Consider the following 20,385-nt stretch of genomic DNA (forward strand, 5'->3'; position numbering starts at 1 on the left):
CACAAACAACTGAACTGTTCATGCCATTATCTAACACTCTGTGCTGTTGGAGAATCCACACCATGCCTAGAACGAAAGTCGCGCTGTACAAGTTATTACTAACCTGCACTGTGCAAAACGTAGAAAACAAAACACTTCCTGTTGTCTTGACACAATTTTTACTAGAACTTAAATGGGCACACACTGCTGCTACCTAGCAGAAACCATGTAAAACTAGAGAGTTTGCTCTTTTCAACCATACGTTGTTCAGGCACATATCTCAAAGAACATAATAGTTACAATTTTTTAAAAATCAGATGATTTTTTTTTTTGATACATCCAGTAATAATGGCCCGATGTCGCAGTTCCCCATACAAAACTTACAATGGTTTGTGCTTAAGGGCCTCCACACATGTATCCACATGAAGTGATAGGCGGCCTTTCAAACACTGAAATGTCCAAAAACGTGATTATATAGACTATGCACCTGCAGGTATGTATAAAAACACAGTGTTATCCCCTGAGTAAAATTTATGACTCATCAGACCCATAGCAAGCACAAAACAAAAGTTGAAACGTTGCGAGAGGGGCCGTGTAGCCATAACGTATGCGAGTGGACTGCTCACGACATCTGATGGTCAAAATGGAAATGAATGTAACCGCCAACAACAGGGCTAAGAAATCACAAATTAGCATCCACCGCAGTGACAATTGACTTCTCTCACATATCGACGAGGCAACTAATTACATTCATTGATGATGAGTAACAGTTGTGGATGTACATCAAGAGAAATGTCTTTTAATTTTCAGGTTTAATCTAAATTAATGGGAATATGACTAATTTTTGAATTATTTTCTTAACTGGTTGAATACTGTTGTGGCCTTCAGACTGAAGACCTGTTTGATGCAGCTCTCCATGTTACTTTATCCCGTGCAAGCCTTTTTGTCTCTGAAATAACTACTGTAACCTACATTCTTTTGAATCTACACACATTTTCAAAAACAACAGAACACCTTGAAAGACTAGAGATAGGACATTGATATTCACAGGACAAGCACATTAGTACTTTCTGCAGAAATGATCAGCATTTCCGTCTTCTGCAGAAATAATCAGCATTTCAGTCGTCTCAGTGCAGCATGTTTCCCTGTAGGCACAAGGTTCGCCAAGGGGCCTGACAACTTGTTCCATGTGTGATGGCATCGATGCAAATAAGGCGCAAATGGTGTCCTGTGGTATAGCCATCCATGCTGCGTCCACCTGGTTCCAAAGTTCATCTGTGATGGTTGGCATCGGGTCGCAGCACTGTAACCATTGTTTCACCATGTTGTTGTTGTTGTTGTTGTCTTCAGTCCTGAGACTGGTTTGATGCAGCTCTCCATGCTACTCTATCCTGTGCAAGCTTCTTCATCTCTCAGTACTTACTGCAACCTACATACTTCTGAATCTGCTTAGTGTATTCATCTCTTGGTCTCCCTCTACAATTTTTACCCTCCACGCTGCCCTCCAGTACTAAATTGGTGATCCCTTGATGCCTCAGAACATGTCCTAACAACCGGTCCCTTCTTTTTGTCAAGTTGTGCCACCAACTCCTCTTCTCCGAAATTCTATTCAGTACCTCCTCATTATTTATGTGATCTACCCATCTAATCTTCAGCATTCTTCTGTAGCACCACATTTCGAAAGCTTCTATTCTCTTCTTGTCTAAACTGTTTATCATCCATGTTTCACTTCCATACATGGCTACACTCCATACAAATACTTTCAGAAACGACTTCCTGACACTTAAATCTATACTCGATGTTAACAAATTTCTCTTCTTCAGAAACGTTTTCCTTGCCATTGCCAGTCTACATTTTATATCCTCTGTTTCACCATATCACATACATTTCTGATTGGTGACCAGTCTGATGATCTGGTGGGCCAGGGAGAAAGGTGGACACACCAAGAAGGCTTGTGTTTATGCAGCAACATGTGCTTGCGCATCGTGTTGCTGAAAAATAGCATCCGGGGTGTTGTGCAGAAAGGATATGGCTATGGGTCACAGGGTGCAATTCATATAGGTCACACTGATCACAATGCCCCAGAAACATACCAACTGTGATTTGTGGTGGTACCCAATAGCATCTCACACTATAAGGACTTGGGTTGGCACTGCGTATATCGAGCGAATGCAGTTACTGTTGTGCTGCTCCACATGTCTGTGGCAAACCAAAATGTGGGCATCATTTTCAAACAAACAGAACCTGGATTCGTCCGAAAATACTATCTGATACCTCTCCTGTCCCCAGTGGCGTCGTTCCGTACACCACTGCTGTTTATCATGTTTCTGTATGTTTGTCAAAGGTAGGTGGAGATGTGGACGATGGGTACATAACTCCTGCCATAATGAATGGTGACAAACTGTCACCTCTGATAGTGTACGGTGTGTTATAGTGTTCCACTGTTGTATCAGAGCCATGGGGGACACAGATCTGTACCGCAATGCCATTCAGATGAGGTGTCACTCTTTTTTGGGGGTTGGTCTGGGTCGTGCGACCATACCCACATTGTTGTGATCTGTGGCCTTCCGTGAACCATTCTGTAGGCACCCGTTGCACTCCCGAAACACCTCGTTCCAGACAAGCAACAATAAATTACAGCATGGATGCATCACATTCTCTCATACCAATAAAGCGCCCTCTTTCAAACTCACCGATTGGACAGTATGGTTCGCACATATGTCTCCGAGGCATCCTGCAGGTCTGCTAAAGTCACACTGATCCATTGCCTTCGGTTTATAGTGTCAATGAGATTCACAGGCACATTTTACCAGTAGGTAGTGTTGTGCCACGATGGCGATGTTGACGTCGAACCCGACGGCAGAAATGGTTCAAACACTAATCATTTCTGCAGCACATACTGGTGCACATGTACTGTGAATATCAACGTCCTATCTCTAGTCATTCAAGGTGTTCTGTTTTTTATGATAATGAGTGTACTTACTGTATTCATCTCAGACTCGTTGGATATCTTGGACTTAATCATGTGAGAATGAAGTTTGAGATGGTTGAATCAAAAAGGTGGCATCCATATTCACTGTTGATGTTGTGGTCTTCAGTTCAAAGACAAGTTTGACGCAGCTCTCCTTGCTACTCTACCCCGTGCAAGCCTCATCTCCGAGTAACTACTGCAACCTACAGCCCTCTGAATCTGCTTACTGTATTCATCTCTCAGTCTCCCTCTACGATTTGTACCCCCCCCCCCCCCCCCCACTCCCCTCCAATACAACATTGGTGATCCCTTGATGCCTAAGAACGTGTCCTACCAACCAGTCCCTTCTTTTAGTCAGTTTGTACCACATATTTATCTTCTCCCCAATTCTATTTAGTACCTTCTCATTATTTACATGAGCTACCCATCTAATCTTCAGCATTCTTCTGAGGCACTACGTTCCAAAACTTTATTCTCTTCTGGTCTAAACTATTTAATGTCCATTTTTCTCTTCCTACATTGCTATACTCCATACAGATACATTCAAAAAAGGCTTCCTGACACTTAAATCTATACTTGTTGTTAACAAATTTCTCTTGTTCAGAAATGATTTTCTTGCCACTGCCATTCTATGTTTTATATCCTCTCCACTTCGTGCTTCATCAGTTACTTTGCTTCCCAAATAGCAAAACTCATCTAATACTTTAAGTGTCTCATTTCCTAATGTAATTCGACTAATTTAATTCGACTTCATTCCATTATCCTCGTTTTGCTGTCATTGATGTTTATCTTATTTCCTCCTTTCAAGATACTGTCCATTCCATTCAACTGCTCTTCCAAATCCTTTGCTGTCTCTGACAGAATTACAATTCCATCAGCAAACCTCAAAGTTTTTATTTCTTCTCCCTGGACTTTAATTCCTACTCCAAATTTTTCTTTTGTTTCCTTTACTTCTTGCACAATGTACAGATTGATTAACACTGGGGATAGGCTACAGCCCAGTCTCACTCCCTTCCCAACCACTGCTTCCTTTTCGTGCCCCTTGACTCTTTGCTGTGCCTTGGTTTCTCTACAAATTGTAAATAGCCTTTTGCTCCCTGTATTTTACCCCTGCCATCTTTAGAATTTGAAAGAGAGAATTCCAGGTAACATTGTCAAAAGTTTTCTCTACATCTACAAATGCTGTAAATGTAGGTTTGCCTTCACTTAACCTATCTTCTATGAGAAGTCATATTATCAATATTGTCTTGCGTGTTCTTAAATTTTCCCCGAAATTCTAATTGATCTTCCCTGAGGTCGGCTTCTACCAAGTTTTCCATTCTTCTGTAAAGGATTCGTGTTAGTATTTTGCATCCGTGACTGGGGGTATTTCACCTGTCTCATATATCTTGCTCACCAGATGAAAGAGTTATGTCAAGGCTACCTCTCCCAAGGCTATCAGTGGTTCTAACGGAATGTTGTCTACTCTGAGGGTCTTGTTTCAACTTAAGTCTTTCAGTGCTTTGTCAAATTCTTCACACAGTATCATTTCTCGATGCTAATCTTTATCTATGTCCTCTTCCATTTCCATAATATTGCCCTCAAGTATGTCTCCTTTGTATTGACCCTCTATATGCTCCTTCCACCTTTCTGCTTTCCCTTCTTTGCTTAGGACTGGTTTTCCATCTGAACTCTTGATGTTCATACAGGTAGCTCTCTTTTCTCCAAAGATCTCTTTAGTTTTCCTGTGGGCAATATCTATCTTACATCCTTACATTTGTCCTCTAGCTATTCATGTCCAGCCACTTTGCACTTCCTGTCAATCTCATTTTTTAGACATTTGTATTCTCTTTCGCCTGTTTCGTTATTGAGTTTTTATGTTTTCTCCTTTCATTGATTAAATTCAATATCTCTTGTGTTATTCAAGGGTGTCTACTATCCCTCATCTTTTTACCTTCTTCATCCTCTGCTGCCTTCACTATTTCACCTCTCAAAGTTACCTATTCTTCTTCCACTATATTCCTTTCCCCCTCTTGTTCTCAGTCGTTCCCTAATGCTACCTCTGAAAACCTATACAACCTTGGGTTCTTTCAGTTTATCCAGGTCCCATCTCCTTAAATTCCACCTTTTTTTGCAATTTCTTAAGTTTTAATCTGCAGTTCGTAATCAATAAATTGTGCCAGGGTCCACATCTGCCCCTGTAAATGTCTTACAATTTAAAATCTGGTTCCTAAAACTCTGTATAACCATTACATAATCAATCCGAAACATTCCGGTGTCTCCAGGTCTCTTCCATGTATGCTCCCTTCTCTCACGATTCTTAAACCATGTATTAGCTATGATTAAATTAAGCTCCTTGCATAATTCTACCAGGCGGCTTCCTCTTTCATTTCTTTCCCCAGCCCATATTCACCTACTACTTTTCCTTCTCTTCCTTTTCCTACTGTCGAATTCCAATCCCCCATGACTATTAAATTTTCATCTCCCTTAACTATCTGAATAATTTCTTTTATTTCATCATACATTTCCTCAATCTCCTCCTCGTCTGCAGAACTAGTTGGCATATAAACTTGTACTACTGTGATGGGTGTGAGCTTCGTGTCTGTCTTTGCTACAATAATGTGCTCACTATACTGTTCATAGTAGCTTATCAGCGTTCCTGTTTTTTTTTTTTTTAAATCTACTCCTGCATTACCATTTTTTGATTTTGTGTTTATAACCCTGTATTCACCTGACTAGAACTCCATTTCCTCCTGTCACTGAGCTTCTCTAATTTACACTATATCTAACTTTAACCCATCCATTTCCTTTTAAAATTTTCTAACCTTCCTGCACAATTAAGAGATCTGACATTCCATGCTCCAATCCGTAGAATGCCAGTTTTGTTTCTCCTGATAACAATGTCCTCCTGAGTAGTCGCCGCCCAGAGATCCGAATCGGGGACTATTTTACATCCGGAATACTTTACTCAAGAGGATGCCATCATCATTTAAGCATACAGTAGAGCTGCATGCCCTCGGTAAAAATTGCAGCTGTAGCTTCCCCTCGCTTTCAGCTGTTCGCAGTACCAGCAGGATCGCAGAGATCCGAATGGGGGACTATTTTACCTCCGGAATATTTTACTCAAGAGGATGCCATCATCATTTAAGCACACAGTAGAGCTGCATGCCCTCGGTAAAAATTGCAGCTGTAGCTTCCCCTTGCTTTCAGCTGTTCGCAGTACCAGCAGGGCAAGGCCGTTTTGGTTGCTGTTACAAGGCCAGAACAGTCAATCATCCAGATTGTTGCCCCTGCAACTACTGAAAAGGCTGCTGCCCCTCTTCAGCAACCACATGTTCATATGGCCTCTGAACAGATACCCCACCGCTATGGGTGCACCTAATGTACGGGCTATCTGTGTCGCTGAGGCACGCAAGCCTCGCCACCCACGGCAAAGTCCATGGCTCATTGGGGGGGAGGGGAGGAGGACATATAAATACCAATAACATAAAACGACGTAATTTGCGTACACTGTTGAAATATGCTTTCTGTTTGGGTGTCAAAATAATCTACCTTAAAAATACAGAGGGGTACTATCAATCGTTTCACGTACTAGATGACTTACCCACTTCTTGCAACAGGACATGTTTTGAAACTCACCAGATCAATTAAATAAATGCAAGCAATTTTAGCATTTTTCCAAAACTTGGAAAACTTTTTGCTGACGCTCACTGCACATAGAGGTTGGAGTAGTTTGACTAGGTAATCGTGAAAACAAAACTTTGTAAATAAAACGTTTCGCAATAGATTTAATCATGTAAAGCGAAATTCAAAGCCTAGATATTTGCCCAACGTCTCTTACTATCTGAAACAGGGAATTGTATGGAAAAGGGTAACCACGAAATGTTATAATAACTACCCACAGGAGGAGTTGCTCCAAACCGTTTTTTCGTAATCAACATAGGATAAGTGGGGGTAAAAGTACGTGTGGGGTAAAACTAAACATCAAGCTTTTTGGTCAATAAAGCACTGCGCCCTTTTAACCCATCAAGAAATTAATTACAAGCTTTTACCTCATAACTTGTACTTGGACTTGTGTTCTCCCTTCCAGGGCATTCAATCATTATTTATTGGTGTTTATTTACCGTGGATGTTCGATTACTAACCTTAGAGAACTTAAATTAATTTTTATTTTCCGTAGTTTTTCTTGTGTTGGTTAGTGTTTTTTTCCAGATATATCCACCTGTCAAACATACTTCGAATATAATAACGTCTTCCGTAGCTAGCATTTTTGTATCCACAAACCGATCGCGAACATCGACTTGACAGCTAAGAGAGAATCTCAACCATCAAGATCTTGGCTATATCGAAAATGGGAATTCAATACGGCAAGCATCCAAAGCTATCTGGTTTTCAGTGGCTGTCTGAAGAAAATGTCTTCAAACCGAGTAGTGAGCACCTCACTCTATTCACAAAAAACGCTTTCATTAGAGGAAGAACAAGCAGTGGTGCAGCATATTTCCCCACAATAAGCGGCTTTTCGGCATTACTCTCAGATAATTACGATATTTACTTTATGAATTCGTCGAAAGACAAAGACTTCCCAATTAGTGTTTCTAAGTACTTATTTGCAATCCTTTCTATTTTCTTCAATACCCTCTGCCTATTCTTGGAACAACTTTATTACTCCTTTAATAATAATTAGACGACAATGATACTTTTACACAATGTTACTAACAAGGGAACCTCCCCATCGCACCCCCCTCAGGTTTAGTTATAAGTTGGCACAGCGGATAGGCCTTGAAAAACTGAACACAGATCAATCGAGAAAACAGGAAGAAGTTGTGTGGAAGTATGAAAAAACTAAGCAAAATATACGAACTGAGTAGTCCATGTGCATGATATGCAACATCTAGGAAAGTGCGAGTTTCGGAGCGCCGTGGTCCCGTGGTTAGCGTGAGCAACTGCGGAACGAGAGGTTCTTGGTTCAAATCTTCCCTAGAATGAAAAATTTACTTTCATTTTTTTTGCAAAGTTATGATCTGTCCATTCGTTCATTGACATCTCTGTTCACTGTAATAAGTTTAGTGTGTGTGATTTGCGACCGCACCGCAAAACCGTGCGATTAGTAGCCGAAAGGACGTGCCAGTCCAATGGAAACCGAAAACATTTGATTGCAAGGTCATAGGTCAACCGATTCCTCCACAGGAAAACACGTCTGATATATTCTATACGGCACTGGTGACGGCATGTGCGTCACATGAGAGGAATATGTTGTCGACCCACCTAACTTGTACACTTGGTGAATGGGTAAAAAGATTCTTCTACCTTGCCCAATTTCGGTTTTCTTGTGAATGTGATAATCACTCCCAAAAAAGTGTGAAAACATAAGAGTTTGTCACATAAACTGCAACAAATGAATGCAACAGTTTCACAGTCGCACAGTTTTCCCTGTGCTCTGTCAAAACATATGTTTAACGTTTTCAAATTTTTTCCGTGTGTAGTCCGTCAAATCCTGCATATGTCCAAGCAAAACTGAAAATGTCCTGGAATTTTCGAGAGCGAAGTTGATTATATATGAGTGCCTGAACTTTGATAATTGTCTGGAAATAAAAGACCTATCGCTCCGCAGCTGCACACGTTAACCACGGGACCACGGCATTCATTGCTATACATTGACCTGTGTTGTTGCCTATCTTACACATGGACTACTCAGTTTGTATATTTTGCTTATTTTTTCATAGTTCCACACAACTTCTTCCTGTTTTCTCGTTTGATCTGTGTTCAGTTTTTCAAGGCCTATCCACCGTACCAACGTATAACTAATTCTGAGGGGGGTGCGATGGGGAGGTTCCCTCGTAAGATGTCAAAATACGCGTGGCATACGTAATTGATATAATATTCTTCCAATTTAATAAAATATATATATTTAATGAAACCACTGTCACCACCACCTACACTATATACAATACAAAGTAAGTCTATACCATCAGAGCAAGCAGAAATTTATTGCACGTGATCACCTGATCGAATACCTAAGGAAAAATATGCTTCTCGGTAGGTACCAATCACGTTTTCAGAAACACCATGTCATCATAAGAGCCCTGAAGAAAGTGGTCTGAAACTGGCTTTCGTTCGACAATAAATTGTTGTGATCACTATCTGACTTCAATAACGTTTCCGATACTGCCGGTTTCGATGCACAACTCGCGAAAGGAAAAAAGCCTATGTCTATTCTTTTTTAATCATATCTTGCAACTTGCAAGTATCCTACACCACATAAAGAATGGAATGCGAAAGACTCAATGGAAAGACATAAAATGTATCCCAGATGATCAGTTCTATATGCATTGTTAATTCACTGCTACGTAAACGGGATATCCTCGATTGTTCCCTCTCACTGTAATCACCAGACCAGAAAATCCAGAGGGAGCCATAAACTTTGGTTAACGATCAACAAGCTGTTTACGACTGGACCTACAAAACAGGCCTTAAGCTGAGCTCAACTAAATCACAAGCAATCCTTGAAGCACGTCGTGGGCTAAACAGTTGGCACTTACACAGATTACTTCAACACAGTATTTTAACTAACATGGAAATCAGATCGTTTCTGGTCGTCAGAGAGCTTGGTGCAATACTGGATGAGCACGTAACCTGAACTGGTAAAACAGAAGAAAAACTAAAAGACTCCGCTATCCAAACAATGAACAGTGTAGAACAGTGGTTCAGTTATAACAAGCTAATTATAAACAAAGAAAAGACAGTAGCGCTGAACTTCTATAATGTAAAAGGCAGACACCACCCAAACATAGAAATAGAACTTGGGGACAAAGTGTTGACAGCACTAAATTTCTGGGACTCTGGCTCCAGAACAACACAAAATGGGAGGTACACATTGAATATTTGCGAAGAAAACTAAGCAAAACCTGTTACATGATATGGATCTTAAAAACTTGTTGCAGCAAATCCAGCCTGTTAAATGTATACTACTCCTATGTGCATTCTGTAATTAAATATGGCATTATCTTCTGGGGCAATACAACAACAAATATTAAACTTTTCAGTATGCAAAAGAGAATACTAAGAATTATTGAAGGGGTAAACAATACGAAATCATGCAGACCCATATTAAAAAAACTGTCAGTTCTTCCTCTTCCTTGCATTATTATCTACGAAACATCAGTTTTCATCAAACAATATATTGATAGACACCCAGATATCTTATTAAAAATGAAGATATACATGCACACAATACAAGGCAAAAATCTGACCTTCTTATGAAACAGGTGAGAACATCATTGTGCCAAAAAGGCACTCTACATACTGGGATAAAGATTTTCAGTAATCTACCTAACCATATTAAATCAAAAGGTAAACTCTGTAGTTTTAAGGCTGAAGTAAAGGCATATTTAATTGACCATTGCTTTTACAGTCTGACAATATATAAAAGCCAAACAACAAAAATAAAGATGCATTATTAGTATTCTACTTTGTATGTTGCCTGTAATGTTTGTTGTATGTATGAAGCTAAATTACTTCAATATCTAGTCCTTAGGATTGCAATACAAACTGTATTCTATCTTGTAAATACCTAACCATGTACAATATCCTTGTATATATTCTGTACATATAGGATTCGAAGGACTAAATAAATAAATAAATAAACTGAAGATACTGTTTTTGTGTACGGGTACAAGGCTTTATTCGGAGATATGGTATTTCAATACTGCGACGTCATACAACATCGTTGAAAATGCAGCAGTTATCAGCGAAAATACCTCGTTCGTAAGGGACTGTTTGCCAAGGGCTGCGAGTGATTAGATGATATTGCTGTCAGTGGTGTTTAAAATAAAACTGAATTTACTATATATGCGTGTGTTACCACTTTTTTTTTACTTCATTCTCAATTCCTGTATGGTGATGTACACTGAGGTGACAGAAGTCATGGGATACCTACTAAGATTATGTTGGACCTCCTTTAGCCCGGCGTGGTGCAGCAGCTTGACGTGGCATAAACTCAATAAGTCGATGGAAGTCCCCTACAGAAATACTGAGCCATGCTACCTCTACAGCCATCCATAACTGCGAAGGGCTGCCAGTGCAGGATTTTGTACACGAAACGACCTCTCGATTGTGTCCTATAAATGTTTGACGAGATTCATGTCGGGTGATCTGGGTAGTCAAATCATTCGCTCGAACTGCCTGGAATGTTCTTCAAACCAATCGCGAACAATGCGACCCCAATGACAAGGTGCATTGTCGTCCGTAAAAATTCCATCATTGTTTGGAACATGATGTCCATGAATGGATGCAAACGATCTCCAAGTAGGCGAACATAACCATTTCCAGTCAATGATCCTCGTGAACACAGACCACACCATTATGGAGCCACCACCAGCATGCACAGTGCCTTGTTGATAACCTGAGTCCATGGCTTCATAGGGTCTACACCACACTCGAATCCTACCATCAGCTCTTGGCAACAGAAATCAGGACTCATCTGTCTAGGCCACGATTTTCCAGTCGTCTAGGGTCCAACCGATATGATCACGAACACAGGAGAGGCACTGCAGGTGATGTCGTGATGTTAGCGAAGGCACTTGTATCGCTCGTCTGCTGCTGTAGCCCGTTAACGCTAAATTTGGCAGTACTGTCCTAACGGGTATGTTCGTCGTACATTCCATATTCATTTCTGTGGTTATTTCACGTAGTGTTGCTCTGTCGTCTCTTTGGTAGTGGGGAACCTTCCTAAACTACCTTAGCACACTGGACTCGCATTCGGGAGGACGACGGTTCAATCCCGTCTCCAGCCATCCTGATTTAGGTTTTCCGTGATTTCCCTAAATCGTTTCAGGCAAATGCCGGGATGGTTCCTTTGAAAGGGCACGGCCGATTTCCTTCCCAATCCTTCCCTAACCCGAGCTTGCGCTCCGTCTCTAATGACCTCGTTGTCGACGGGACGTTAAACACTAATCACGACCACCACCCACCACCACCTAAACTACCGATATTCTTCAGACATTTCTACAACTACCTGACTACTCTCCAATTCACAATTAAGTGCCTGGCAGAGGGTTAACCGAGCCACTTCAAGCTATTTCTCTACAGTTCCACTCTTACTTTTCAATTCATTGTCATAGAAGAGAAACTCAAACCTTACATTATTGCTTTCAGGATCCATAGCCATTCTTTGTCATACCAAAATCATTTGTATTGTTACACCAGAGAAGCTACTCATTCCCTAACTTTTAAAAATAAACAAATACCGTATCTCTTCAAACATTAATAGCTTAGCCTTTATTTCACATTAACCTCTTTTGCATCACAATAATCTGTCATAAATTGCTTCCAAAAACCAAAATTTCAAATTTAACATTCTGTCATTTTTCTTCTTCTTCGCCTCATCCTTCTCTTCCTCCTCTTCCATATCCTCATTTTTATTTTGTATTCCTTTGGCAATATTTTCATGTTAAGGTATTACAGTGAAAAGCAATAATAGACTCTCGGTACGGTTGTTATAGCTTTGCATGGGTACTAAATCGGATTATGTATAAACAAGAAATAAAGCAATTAGAAGATTTTAAAAATAGGTGTTATAAGATACTATCGAAGGTAAGATGGATTGTTCGAATATGGAATGAATACGACCTGCAACGAGTGAAAAAGAAAAACCTGATAAAGAAAGTAATGAATCGAAGACACACAACGATCGGGCACATATTAAATGAGACATTGCTGGAAACCTTAGCTGATGAGGTTGTGGAGGAATGAATCGTAGCGGCATGCCTACAAAAGAGTGTGTTGGGTAGAATGTTAATGATATAGTATAGAGTAGCTATGCTCAAAATGAAGAGAACAACTGGCAAGCGACAAGATTAGAACACTATAAAAAACCAACGTTAGGATTCAACACCAAACAAGATAAGAAAGAAAGAATGTACAAAGCACCAAGAGAGGTGACACAGTGGTTAGCACAGTGGACTTGCATTCGGGAGGACGACAGTTCAAACCCACATCTGGCCATCCTGGTTTACGTTTTCTGTGATTTTCTTAAATCCCTTCAGGCAAATGCCGCGATGGTTCCTTTAAAAGGACAAGGCCGATTTGTTTCCCCATCCTTCTCTAATCCTATGGGACCGATGACCTCGCTGTTTGTTCCCCTCTCCCAAATCAACCAACCAACCAGCTAACCGTACAAAGCAATAAGATACTTATGTTACCAAATTCAGTACTTGTTGATAGCACTGAGTTGTTGCACGAGTAGCTGGACGAACATCACGACCGAATCACCAGCAGCTAAATCGACACTCGCTTTCAGTGGGCACTCGAGGGAAGAAATTTTTATCTTGGTACTACAAATGCACTGACATAGTCATTGTTGAAAAATCAGGGTTATCAGTGGTGCCCGCTGACTGGTTGTCGTCATTCAGGACAGAGGATAACGAGGTCTGGAAGACAGCTTTCAACTTCCTTGCGAACCACATACACTTGGCCCTCACTGTATTCGAAAGTAAAGTAAGACGATTCATTGTGAATTAATATTCTATTTCAAGTACCTGTGTTAACCCTTTCGTGGGCAAAATTATTCAGCAGTTTTTTTTAAATGAATGGAGAGCAGATAGTAGTTAACAGATAGGTGTATTTATCATACAGAATATCAAATTTGCTCCAACTGTGAAAGTGACGTCACACAACAAGGTGGGAAGTATTCTCCCCACTGCCCTTCCTTGGAGTTAAATGACAAAAACAACTTTTTCAATATGTCATATTTATTTGATAAATTTACTTCTCTTGTTACAATGATTGTTCACAATTACTTGCCATGAAATTTTCTGAAACATGGGTCTACGCAAAGTGGTATTTGACAATATGTACAAACACGGCGAGTACTCTTTCTCCGCAGCTTTGGTACTACAATGACTGCACGTCCAGTAGGTTTCTCCTAAAATGGGTCGATGCTCCCCTACAGCCACATGACGAAAATCTTCAGGTACTTTACCCCTTTTTGCCAGAATGACAGGTTTTTGTCCACGCCTTTTTTGGGATGAGAAGCCAGCGATCAGTTGTCTGGCCAGATGGATCCTGTATGTGAGCTGATCATGCTGTCCACTTTCACTTTTACTTATTTTCCACGGGATAAAACGGTTCACTGCAGCAACATTCACGAGGAAATAAAATATTCTGTGCCAACATTTTACAGAACATCTGCCAATAGCATACCTTTCTTGTAATTGATCAAACTTATCGACACCACCCATTATTTTGTTGTATTCTGCCACAACTTCAGGACAAGGAATCTCTGTACTAGTACCATCGTTGTTTTTCCTTTTCACTGTGGCTGTTTCTCATGGGTCATGAATTGAGGACAGGAAAGTGACTGGATGGTTATCCATCCATTTTACTGCAGAAATGGCTCCTTTTGTTTCAAACTGGAATTCCCCTCGTTCCAGTTTTACGTTTTCCTTCATAAATTTGTGTAAATCAAAAGTATTTACCTTATACTATAGATCTGAGGAAAAAATCACAAAACGTCACGCAAACAGCACTGAAAGCCTACTCTACAGAGGAACATTCAGCTGTACAATGCCTCTGCGCGAAGGTACAGCAAAAACGGCGGGAACTTCCGATTGGAAGTAGTACCCTATACTGTTCACTAGGTGGTAGCACCGTACAGAGGTGGGAACTGTGAATCCCACGGGACTAGGAGCGAGTTCATTGTAGTGGGAAGCATGTTTCCCACGGCTCACGAAAGGGTTAACTGCCCCTTTGAAGCTAGAAGCGCTTCTCGCAAATACATGTGTGACGCAGTAACTGTTGACGAATTATACTGAAAAACGGTGGTTATGGCCCGCTTCACATAGGGCTGTCCTTCCGCGCATAGTGGCAGTGCGATAGTGATGCGTGGAGGGGATGAGGTTTGCGCATGCGTGGTGGCAGAGAGCTGGCAAATGAAGTCCGTGCTGTTGAACTTTGTTACTAAGGACTACAACAATGTTCATATGCCTTCGGTACATCGTATTATACGTTCAAATCTATGAGGGAAAGTACATTTTAAAACCGATTTCGATCATTCGTCTACATGAGAGAAATCTAACTTGTGAGTCTTGATGTGGCCACCGCTCCACAGCAATTGTCTTTGTGATGTCGGAAGGCGAGAACAGCTGATACAGCTTTGTGAAGACGCCAGTAACAATTTTTCTCAAAACTAAGATTTTCTAACGACAAGATAATCGAAAATAGTTGCAATAATTGCCATTTATTGCGTTGTGGACTGTATTATAAGTAAAAATGTAATACATAACAAAATAAACTTCAGACTCAAACCGAAATCGATATATGTTTGACAACTTCTTCTACGCTACATAATTTTTGAAATGCGTATATATGCGCGTATGTAGGTGTTTTTCACTACAGATCAATCTAAATCACTATGCATAAAAAAGAATTACTGGTGGCAATCACTAGTGCAAAAGATTATCGTAAAAATTGTCAGCATGTTATCATATTTTTCGTTGTCAACAGGCATTATGAGTCTAAACTAACTCGTTCGACATTACAGTGGGAGAACACATGTATGATCCAATGAATAAGCTAACAATTAACAATCTTCTGTAAATAGCTCGACGGAATGCCCCGACAACGTCGAAAGCCACCTATATCCAGACAGGTAACCCTCCTTTTCATTTTAAGGCAGTTTCCAATTCGTGCCATGAAAATGACAGTTTACTTGTAGCAATACTGGAGTTTTTGACGAATTTACCCAGCCGCATTCTCGCAATTTATGCAACAGGCTGGGGGAAGCTTAACTTCTCTTTGAGCATTGTGATGAACATTTTAGTCTGAAAACTTCACAGGCTACATATTCCTAATCAATATAACTAGGAAGTTCTCGTGTACAACGCACGTAACTCATATGTTGACAAGAACGTTTTTAAAATATTAGTCTTTAAAAACCAAGAAAGATCGTTACTTTACTTTGTTTCAAAGTCTACATCTTGATATCATTTGGCTGAGTCCATGTCCGAACCACGTGATTGTAAATTTAGAATGATGTGTTCAAGGCTTTTATCATCTTCACCTCCCTGCGAAAGTTCAGTGTGCCCACGCTGAAGAGGGATGCTGTCTCTTGCTTCATGCACAAGTCTTTCAGTGTCTGTTATCTTGAATGTTTTTTTTTCTCTACATAGCTTGTAACCTGTGCGCAAATTAATTCTATCAGATTATACTAACAGTAATATGTGGGTAAACGCAAAACTGCGAGACCACATTCACATGCAAGAAAGTCAAATTTGCACATCCTTTCGCCTGACTTGTATAAATTAACGAGTTGCAGGAGTTCAGCACGAGTTATTATAATTCGTTCGCTCTATGAATGAAACTGTATTTTGTCACAAAATACGGCAGCACGCAGCATATAGGAGAGAAATTCTCGCAGTCCAGTTTGTAACTCGCGGCTAGTAGCTCGGAAAGAGAATGAATCTTCTTGGTTACTACCAGTTAATCGTGGGGGACGCGCATAATGGCTGAAAAAAGGGCATCCTTCCAACATGAAGCGAGCTATAGTGCTCAAATATTTTGCCAGCATATAACTGGAATGTTGAAACTTTCACTGCCATGTCAGTTAGTGGTATCTAGTGATATCTGTTTTCATTCAGTTCCAGGTTTGCGAATCTTTGGTTTTCTTGGGCACAAGTGGCCAACACGCATCACAGTAGTAGTATTGTTATCCACAAAGGCTGCAGTTTCAAAATACGGCATATCATGTCTACAAAGAGCTTCTGTTCATCTCACTCCAAGTTATTGAAGAGGGCAAGGTTAAAATATTTGACCAGGCAGTTAAATACTTTTCATGGAAGAAAATGCACAAATTTTACGACATCGTTCAACATTTTTTCACCCGTCTGCCATTTCCACTACCTCTTAATTAGAGTCAAATATTTTAAACACAGTTTTCTTTAGACACAGGAGTAGGTGGAAGGTGACAAAATTATTAAATAAATTTGGTGTTCCAACTACTCCTTGTTAACATGTTTCCCAATTACCAAATTATGGAATAGGTGTTTAGCGCCCAAAATCAAATCTATACATTCGTCCATCCATCCTTTTAGCATACCAGCCTCCATAGCAGAGGTCGCTGATGAATACTTGTGCAGCGGCCCTCGACTCGGAGGCAAGCTGGTCCGAATCCTGATGCGAATGAAATTTTCGCTGCCAGTATTTGCCCAGCAAGGGGAGGAGATGTCATGGCGTGAAGTTCCTGATCACCAGTCTTTGAACCAATGTCCTGGATTAAATTCCAAGCTGCTGTACAGTGTCTCATGAAATGTGGGCATGTGACACTTTTGATGGCGATCCGTCCATCCGGATGGGAACATTAAGCTTGGCTGCCCCTTTGGTGTTATTCGAGAGGATTAGACTTTGTACCGGCACCGGGTTTGACTATATCTATTCTCTCATCATCCTCATAGAACAAAAACATAACACTACATCCCACACGCATCTATTACAGTGATCTACACTCCAAAAATACACATGCGACACAACTCTTACATATCCTCTAGAATGGCGACCAAAGTGCGCGGAAGAACATCCTCTCTGCTAGGCAGCTGAACCCAACCATGGGATATCCCAGACAACAACGGCCTATTACATTTACTTTTCATCCTGTTGTCATTTAAAGGCAAGTGCATTACTTGTTTTGTCCGTTGAAGCCAGTTTAGAAAACTTGTGTAGGATTTACCAGTTATTGTTTTATCCTTTCCAAGGTAATCAATAAAAACTTCCCTTTTGTAGTCCAAAGTACACTGACCCTAACCTCTCCAACAGGTGTAATCGATTTTGTCTTTGATAGTACTGGGCATGCAGTTTCCAGCCTCTGTTTGTAATAGTGTTTTCGTTTCTGTCGTGAAGTGTTGGACACATAACTCATCCACAGTAAGAACTCAATGGACACATCCCGTTTTGTTCTTTTCAAATCGGTTCAAAAATTGCTAAGAAAGACGGTTTTGCATTTGCTTTAGTTAGCATTAAACAAATGCAACACCAATCTTACGCAAGACGTTTTCATTGTTAACTGTCTACTGTAATGTTTCGCCAAGTGTTAGCGAAATTCGTAACTGTGTGTTTTCGCGCAATAGCGCTGAGACGATTTTATCGCTGACAATAGACACTGAGATTATAATGAAATTAATATATCTGTAATTGGATTACCTATGTAATGTAAGCGAACAAGGACTCGCAACATTTTTGTTCTTTCTCTTTCTTTTCAGCCATTGTGTGGTACGGTCATAAAATATATTGCTTGGTCTATGTTATATAGAGGTTTTGTTAACTGTGCTAATTTTACATAATAATAACTATTTAATTTCATTGTGTTTGTTATTACGACTAATCATACCTTTTTTCCTCAGCTTGTTTTTCATGAATTTGATAATTACATGTGGCTTACTTTGTGTGGGGATGTCTGTTAGTGAATGATCGCGTATTAACGGCACCAATCAGTGTGATACGTTTGGTTTGCTTTCAGAATAGAATGTGCATCTAAAACTTCACTTTTCACAAAACGAAGCCCCATAACCTTAAGGCGTAAATCATGCCCCAAAATTATACTCGCCAACAGACAGTTCCGGTAGAGGAGCCTAGCAAAAAAAAAGAATATGGTGGTAATGGCCAGCGAATTGCATTCAAATTTCAATATTTAAAAATATTTTTACATAATTTTTCAAATTACGTAATTTTCTCGTTTTAATTGATGACTCATTTAGCTCATTTTGATTCAGACTTGCATTTGGGTTTAAACATCTTAAAAGGCAGAATAATATAAAAGTAAATAATAATTTCAAAACCCAGTAATAATAATAATAATAAAAAGTCACCATTACAGTATGTAAAACGTACAGCACACTTTCTTCCCATATTCCCATGTCGTCTGCTATTTCATGTTCCCATAATCACCGCTCTTTCAATACATATTGCGCACTTACTCAGTGTTTTCGTCTGCGGTTGTAGTTATCGAACGAAGAAAAGCAAAACGATCTTCGAGTCATCTGCTCATTTCATAGTTTTCGAAAATGTAAAAGCATATTCCTTCACCGATATTGGATGAATTTCCGTTAGTGATAAACTGCGAAAAAAGAGAAAAAACAGTAATTGTATTTCGACACGACAAGTCAATTTATTCATTTCAACGAGACACACGCAATACGATTGCTTCAAATGGTCGTATAAACAAAACTGTTGCCCCGCCCGAGTCAATACTTGAGTGACGTTGTTGCACATCTCTACCAACGCACGGAAAACAATTTTTACTGTCAGTAGACAATTTTGCTATCAATCCCTTAACTGTAGCAAACTATAATTTTCATATGGCATCGTTGCCTGAATGAAATATAATGATCTCTCGCGTAACGATTACAACGTATGAACACTATACTTAGCGTTAATACTTTTCTTATCGTAACACGACCATTCAGCATGAGCTGGTCAGATACTTAGGCGGTATCTCTCGATAATCCTAATCATTGACATAATGGTGATTCGTGAAAAATTTTACCAATGTGATACAATCTTACGCAAATAATCATATTGTGTTTCAGTGCGTCGCGACTTAATATTATTGCGATATTAGTTTTAATAGAGCGTGTTGTTTATTTCGCTCTGTAACAAACATGTTTGAGAAAGTCGGTCGCAGAACCAGGACCATTCGTACAGCCATTCCAACATCTATCTTACTGCATCTATGTTACACCATATTAAGCAAGATTTAAACGACGAACCAGAGCTGGCATCCAGACAAATTAATTCCTTTTGCAAAATATGTTAACTGGGCTGAAATTAATGCTCAGATAACGACACCACTTTGATGTGCATCGTTATGAGTTTTTGTGCAAATTCATGCAAACAATATGTTTATCAGGGAGGCTTTTGAAGTGCGCCACTTCTATACTTGTACAAATCAGTTCAAATTTTGGACTAAGCTAGGTAAAAAAGTGAACTAAAAACGAAATAATCCTTATCCGTTGTCGAGATTCGATGGTTTAAAGTCGAGCTAAATGTAGCACCTAAACTTCATTCATACTTGAACTGAGTGCGGAAACGTTTTAAGAGAATTCAAATGAATAATGCGCTCTTACGATAAAATTGAAGATTTGCTTTCAAAAATCCATCTCCTTTCGGATTTTACGTGCAAAAAACGCATTTAGTGACCTTTTTTTAAGCGCGTGACTTCTGTATTACAAACTTGTGGGACTTGTGGGAATCGGTTCAAATTTTGTAAGAAGCTAGAAAAATACACGTAATTAATGGACGTCATGTTGTGTTGTGAAAGCTTCATCTGATGCGGCGATATGAACAACATGGTTCGAAAGACAATAAAGAAACATATACCTCCTGAGTCAACAAAAATCTAAATCGGTTGTCAAGCTATGGAGACGTAACGTCGAAATTATGGCAGAGGAAAAGCTGGCAACCAGAATGAA

Source organism: Schistocerca nitens, chromosome 5, assembly GCF_023898315.1.
Source record: "Schistocerca nitens isolate TAMUIC-IGC-003100 chromosome 5, iqSchNite1.1, whole genome shotgun sequence".
NCBI lineage: Eukaryota > Metazoa > Arthropoda > Insecta > Orthoptera > Acrididae > Schistocerca > Schistocerca nitens.